The sequence below is a fragment of the Anabrus simplex genome, chromosome 1 (genome assembly GCF_040414725.1).
Source record: "Anabrus simplex isolate iqAnaSimp1 chromosome 1, ASM4041472v1, whole genome shotgun sequence".
NCBI classification, from domain to species: domain Eukaryota; kingdom Metazoa; phylum Arthropoda; class Insecta; order Orthoptera; family Tettigoniidae; genus Anabrus; species Anabrus simplex.
Genome location: NC_090265.1, coordinates 1,014,063,892 through 1,014,069,891, shown reverse-complemented (window position 1 = coordinate 1,014,069,891; position 6,000 = coordinate 1,014,063,892). Strand labels below are relative to the sequence as shown.

Genomic DNA, 6,000 nt, shown 5'->3' with positions numbered 1-6,000 from the left:
ATATGAATTCCGCTACCACGTTGCTTGATTCCATCGAGGTACTGAAATATAAAACTGCGAGATAGCCCAAAACCTGACTTCTGTACTAAATAACATGGCAGTGTTTTGATTGGCTGCTGTGTACTCTTTACGTTAATGTTACGTTCCTCCATTGTGAATACCACAAATTTTACGTTAATTTTACGGTTACGTTACGTCGTTAAGTTTACGGTTATGTTTGCATTGTGAATGGGGCCTGACGCTTCAAGTCGGCCGTGGTGAAATTCATAGTTATAAATTCTTTGCACTTTAATAGTTGTTTCTGTTTCTTCAAAGAATATTTAAGTATGTGTTTATATGTCTAAACCTCTGATCTGAACCACTGGTGTTATTTTGACATGTTGATGGAATCATAGGTTGTGACTGTCTGTGTTACTATTGATTCTGAAAAGGTAAAATATCGTTCCCACACCAAAACAGATTTAATATGCATGTAAACGCGGCAAGAACGTATATGTGTTTGAAGAATTATTTATTGTGGGATGTTTGAAATTATGTGGTGTTGATTAGGCGAATTGCTTTATAATTCAGTATCCTGATACTATAGGCTACACTATTGACTGGTAACTACCTATAGTATATATGTTATCATGTGAATAACATCAAGTTGGATGTCATTGCTGATCATTTGATGTGGCTTCATTTCAATTTTTGTGTTTGTGTACATTGGCGTTAAATTCTTGTGTTAAAAGACCTTATCTATTCTCGTCTCCTTTTTTGGTCGTATGAAGTTATTCTCTCAACGCATGTGAGTTTTGTGATGATATGAGAAGAGTTAGAATCCTGGAAGTCACCGTTTTGAAGTGGGAGCACAGCGTATTGTCAGTAGATTTCTCCTCTCCCTTACTTGCTTATTTCTCATAACTTCGAAAATTTCAAAGTATTGGTTATGGTCTAATTCTTTTCCTTGACATTTAGAGCGTATGATCAGATCATTTCCTATAGGACAAGTTATGGAGGGAGGTCATATGGTTGTGTGTCAATTGAAGAAAGGCTGGACGAAGAGGGCTCTTTTCTGTCTTGAACCAGTATATTTCAGTTTTCCTTATAACCAAAATAGCATTTTATCAGAGTGGTCACTACTTGATTGTATAATATTCCCAACTCCTGATGCTTGGTTTTTTTTGAAATGCTCTGATCAGAACATTTCTTTGATTCTGCTGGTATCTTTCACCTGCATGTCTCAAGATAATGTCTGCACTGGTAATGTGAGGCGCTTTGGTTTTATCTATTGGTGCAGTCAAGGATATCCACTTAGCGGGTTTAATGGCCAAGTTACATTATCATTGCCTTCCAGGAAGTATCATAGTTCTCTGTCAACTGCGTTCCTTTCTCCTTGGTATGGAGCAAAGGTACCTCGAGTTTCCCACATAAAAATTGTGCTGACATGCTTCCTTTGACCACAGTAAGGTGCAACTTGGCCTTTTTATATGTTGCTGTTTAAGACATCAGTTCATAGACTGGTTTGATTCAGCCCTCCATGCCATTCTATCCTGTGCTGATCTTTTCATTTCTGTGTAACTACTACATCCTACATCTGCTCTAATCTGCTAGTCATCTTAGTCTACCCCTACCATTCTTACCACCTATACTCCCTTAATTCCAGTAGCCTTCTTCCTTTATAGCTCTCAAAGCTCTGTTGAATTCTGACCTCAAAATTGGGTCTTCCATTTCATCAGCATCAACAGCTTCTTGTTCCAGAACCATACCATCTACGTCTTTACCTCAATACAACTGTTGGATATGTTTCTGCCTTGTCTTTTCCTAGACTTGGTTTTCCATCTCAGTTTTTCATATTCATACACAGAGTTTTCCTCTCTCCAAAAGTTTCCTCAATTTTCCTGTATGCAGTCCTTACCTTTCCTAGGACCATACAACCTTAAACATCCTTGGACTTCTCTCTTAGCCTTTTTTCCTTTGCTGTCCTGCACTTTCTGTCCACTTCATTCTTTAATCACCTGTATTCTTTTCTGCCTTTTTTGCATTCTTGTATTGTCGTTGATCTATCAGATCTAGTATCTTCTGAGTTATCCATTGATTCTTAGTTGATCTTTCCTTTTTTCCTTTCTTCAGCAGCCCTAAGGCTTGCTCCCACCTAGTGGAATCGAACCGAACAGCCGAAATTTCCACTCGACTGCTCACATCTAGCGGAAAAGAATTGAACGGGATTCTACAGGAAAGCTCAGGCTTGCAGTGGAAGGTCTGACAGAAGATGTGAGGAGGCAGAAAATTATGGGAGGTCGGAGAAGTTTTGGGGTGCATGAAATTAACAAGAGAGCCAAAAGGAGAGTATTCAAACTTATTTGAATGTTTATTGCGCGATGACGCTAAGTCTCGGCAGTAGGCCTACTTCAGAGTTACTGTAGGCCTATTGCTATTTCAACAACTATTTCCGATAATAGAATTTAACAGTAAAGTCCAGTTTTACAGGAGGAAATGCTACCTCAGATGCAATTGGAGTCCGTGCTTGTGTAGATTGCGTTCCGTGGCAGGATGAAATCATTAATCGAGGTAGCCTCAATATAATTTTTATTATTTTTTGCAATTGCTTTATGTCGCACCTACACAGATAGGCCTAGGTCTTATGGTGACAGTGGTATAGGAAAGGGCAAGGACCGGGTTTCAAACCCACTATCTCCCGAATGGAAACTCACATCTACGTGACCCTAACCGCACGGCCAACTCTCTCAATAACATTAATTAAAGACTGTGAAGTGTATTTTTGTCCACCGCAAGCAGTGTTGTATACAGTAGCCTGTTATTTGTTAGGAACACCTAGGAAATTCCACTTACGAAATTTTTCACTGTAAATATAATAAACACTTAAAGATACATCCCATGTGAGATGTGATGTTGATTATCGTACTGATATACTGTATGTGGACTCCAACATAACACATGGTTCTGTGATAAAGTCAATGACAATGATGAAATAAATTGTATATAGACCACAGTAACCTACCACAAAATTGAATATTCTAATAAGTTTGGTTTTTCATAGCCTTGCTTCTTTGTTGTTGTTGTAGTAATGCTCATGGGTGTTGTTTTAGAGAAAATTATATTTGTGAACTAAACTGATAAGTTTTTCCGTGCATAGTATTAATAACTTGAATAAACTATCATAAAATGGAAGAATAAACTATCATAAAACGGAACGTTTCCGACCTTATCCTAGAAACAGCTGACTTTCCAGCTGAAGCTGATACACATTTGCCGCCAAATGGTCGTCTGACAGATCACGAACCAACTGTCTACGAAGTTGCATGAATCTTGAAATCTCTGTTCAATTCCACTCTGCTACTCGAAAAATATTCTTGGCAGAGAATTTTGTTCGGTTTTATTCGACTCTAGGCGATCGCCACTTCTATCTCCCATTTAAACGCATGTTAAAAACAAATTGTGTTCAGTTCTATTCGACTCCATTCCACTAGGTGGGAGCGGGCCTCTACTGATCTCAGTATTCATGACTGTCCATTCTTCCTCTGTTGTGTTTCCTTCAGCCTTTTCATATAGTCCTTGCACAACATGTTTCTTGAAACAATCCGTGACATACTTTTCTTTCGGCTTGGGTAAATTCCATGTCCTTGCATTCCTTCCTTACTTTAATTTCTTCAACTGCAGATGACATTTCATGACCTAGTTGTGGTCAGTGTTCACAATCATAATAAAGTCTATTTGTTTCATTCCAGTGTCTCCAGTCTCATCCACGTATACAGCCGTCGTTTGTGGTTTTTGAACCAAGTATTAGTTAGAACTAAATTACGATGAGTGCAGAATTCAACCAGCTGACTTCCTCTTTCATTCCTTTGTCCCAATCCAAATTCTCCTACTGTGTTACCTTTTCTTCCTTGGCCTACCACTGCATTCCAGTCTCCCATCACAATGAGATTTTCAGCACCGTTTACATAGTGTGTTATATCTTCTATCTCTTCATATATTCTTTTGATTTCTTCATCATCTGCTGAACTAGTAGGTACGATTAAAGTTAAAATTGAAATAATTGATAAAGAGATTCAACCTATTCAATACAAAAGAATAAGAAATGTAGTGAATTACATTCTTATTTAATAATAAGTAGAAGTGGTACCGGTTTCGACCCTAGTCCAGGTCATCATCAGCCGATTAAAACATGCAAAACAATGCATAGGAAAAGGAGATAAAAGATCAAGTACACTCTGGATCAGTAGAAGAGGCGATATAAAAATGAACGGGGGTAGACACTGTAAAATTCAGAAGTAAAATGTAAGTCACTTAGTAGGTACGAAGCATGTTTTTTTAAGTAAGTGCCATTTGAAAATAAGTACACAATGAAAGACTATTTCCAAACACCACATTTATTTGCAGATTCTACATACTTTACTCTATTTTTCAACATAGCCCCCAAGTTTCTTTAAACACTTATCATACGTTACAACTAAGTTTTGAATACTCTCTTCATAGGTTCTTGCCGCCTGCTCCGATAACCAAAACACGGATGCCATGATCTTGCGCTGGGACAGAGTCTGTTAGGCCTTTACCTTTACAGGCGAATGTGTGTGTCTCCATTCCATGCTCTGTTGCTTCGATTCGGGTGTGATATGCAAAACCCATGTTTCGCCTCCTGTTATGATCTGACTCAACGTGTTTTCACCTTCTTTGGTATAACGAGTCAAAAACCTCATTGAACACTCAAACCTTTTGTTTTAGTGGTCCTCTCTTCGGAGTTTAGGGAACCAGTGGGAGCACAGTTTCCTAAAGTTTAGGTTTTCAGAAACAATTTTGTAAAGCACTGATCTAGACACGTCAGGGAAGGCGTTTGAGAGAGCTGTTATTGTGAAGGGTCTGTCCTCGCAAACCTTTGCTTCAACTGAAGCCACCAAATCGTCTGTGAACAGAGATGGGCGACCGGAGCAGACCTCATCATGAACGTTGTCACAGCCATCCTTGAAGTCCCGTACCCGCTTACGCACTTTGCCTTCACTCATAGCATCAGCACCATACACTTAGTAAATCTGTCGGTGAGTGTCTGCAACAGACAGGTTGCTTGTCGGCAAAATCCATATCACTGAGCGAACCTCGCACGGGGCGGGTGAATCGATAATCTTGAACATTTGAGAAAGCACAGAACAGACCTGTAACAGGTTAGTAACAGAGCTTCAGCTGAGCGATGTGTGTGCGAACAACTAGTGTCTACAATAAAACGGCCCTTACTTAAAAAAAGCCTCGTATATAGACCTGCACTATTGTTGAAGGCATTGCTTTGGTGTCTGTCTTGACAACAGTAAACCTTTCACTAGGCTGATCATAGTAGCTTACCCCCTGCCCTATTTTCTTATTCATTATTAAACCAACTCCTGCGTTTTCTGTGTTTGATTTTGTGTTGATAATTCTGTAGTCACCTGACTGAAAATCCTGCTCTTCCTGCCCATGTACTTCACTTATACCAACTACATCTAAATTTAGTCTATCCATCTCCCTTTTCAGATTCTCTAACCTACCACAACGATTGAAACTGCTAACATTCCACACTCCGACTCACGGAATATCAGCATCCAACTTCCTGATGATTGTTCCCTGTTGTGTAGTCCCTACCCGGTGATCCAAATGGAGGATTATTTTACCTCCAGAATAATTTACCTGGGAGGAAGCCATCATAAGTACATCATTCATACAGAGAGAGCAGTGTGTTCTCGGGAGTTTAGTTACGGCTGTAGTTTCCCGTTGCTTTCAGCTGTGTAGCGGTATCAACAAAGTTAAGCCGTGTTAAGTATTATTACAAGGCTATATAAGTCAGTAATCTAGACTGCCGCCCTTGCAACTTATCAAAGGCTGCTCCCTGCTTTTGATGAACCATTCATTAGTCTGGTCTCTCGACAGATACCCATTCGTTATGATTGTACCTGCAGCTCGGCTATCTTGCAACTTCTGAAAGGCTGCTCCCTGCTTTTGATGAACCATTCATTAGGCTGGTCTCTCAACAGA

The 6,000-nt window shown here is 39.5% G+C and overlaps 1 protein-coding gene across 1 annotated transcript in view; it reads left to right on the top strand.

The window, feature by feature from the left end:
- The first annotated feature begins 318 nt into the window (after positions 1–318).
- The window catches only part of MED14 (mediator complex subunit 14), a 286,657-nt gene continuing 280,975 nt past the window's right edge, over positions 319–6,000 (top strand). The window contains exon 1 of the mRNA XM_068225329.1: positions 319–431. The gene's annotated coding sequence lies outside the window, so the exon portion shown is untranslated. The remainder of the gene's footprint in view (positions 432–6,000) is intronic.